Below are 1,344 nucleotides of genomic sequence, written 5' to 3' on the forward strand. Positions count from 1 at the left end.
TATGATGGTGGTCAGTTGAGAAGGGCCCCATTATGAAGGTGGTTGGAGGCGAAGGGCCCTATTATAATGATGGTCAGTGGTAAGATTGTTCTTATTCTTCTTATGCTGTACATTGTATGAATGTTGATATATAGAGAAGGAGGTGACTTTGCTGATGGTCAGTGGTAAGAATGCTCATTACATTGGTAATCAATGGAAGAGATGGCTCTTATAGAACCAGCGAAAAGGATGGTTAGTATCTGTAGTTAGGTGGCAAAGGTAACCAAGAGTGGGCCCCTGTATAGGGCTGACTTGGGGCCCTCTTGCCAAAGTGACATGGGGGCCTTTGTTGGCTAAGGAAGACCCATGGCAGAATTTTCCTATGTCTGCCCCTGCTGTAGGTTCTTATCTGAGAGGCAGCATGAGGCCATTGGAGAGATTGGGGAGCTGTCATTATTGCCCTCCATGTAAAAATGTTATCTTCTGCACTATAGGAATGTATGAGTACCTACTACTGGATATATAATATTATAAGAAAAGTTCCAAATCCATGTTCCAGGGATGCAAAGGACAAAACACAGAAGGTTGGCCTGACAGCCAGGCAATCAGCATTCTCAGTAGGGAACGTCAGAAGTCTCAGGACAGGCTGTCCCTAGGTGAGGAGTTAATGGGGAGGAATGGGTTAATAGCCCGGATCACTGATGTACAGAGGGTGTGTATTGTGTGTGACAGCTATGCGTGTGTCGGTGTGAGCTGAGTTTGTTCACATTGGTTGCCAAGTTCTTATAATGCCTTCCTGACCTCACATTGACCTCCAAACCCACCCGACCTGTCTGTACTTGAAGTTCTACATTGAACGTGCTTCAACCAGAGACAGACCAAAGGGATTACAATGTGAGGCTACTAATGTATAGGAGACTGCCATGAGTATACGAGGCTATGGTATATGAGGCTGCCATGAGTATACGAGGCTATGGTATATGAGGCTGCCATGGTTATACAAAGATACTATGACACAGGAGGCTACCACACTCTATGAGGCTACCATGCTAGAGTTAGGTCCATAAATATTATATATTTGGACAGGGACAATTCTAATTTTGATTCTGTACATTACCACAATTATTATAAATGAAACAACTCAGATTGACCTGCAGACTTTCAGCTTTAACAACATGCGGAGTTCTCCATGCAGGTGAAACAAGCCCTCCTTACGCTGCAAAAACAGAAAAACCCATCCGAGAAATTGCTGCAATATTAGGAGTGGTAAAATCTACGGTTTGGTACATCATGAGAAAGAAACAAAGCACTGGTGAACTCAGCAACGCCAAAACACCTGGACGTCCATGGAAGACAACAGTGGTG

The sequence above is a fragment of the Pyxicephalus adspersus genome, chromosome 2 (assembly GCF_032062135.1).
Source record: "Pyxicephalus adspersus chromosome 2, UCB_Pads_2.0, whole genome shotgun sequence".
Taxonomy (NCBI): Eukaryota; Metazoa; Chordata; class Amphibia; order Anura; family Pyxicephalidae; genus Pyxicephalus; species Pyxicephalus adspersus.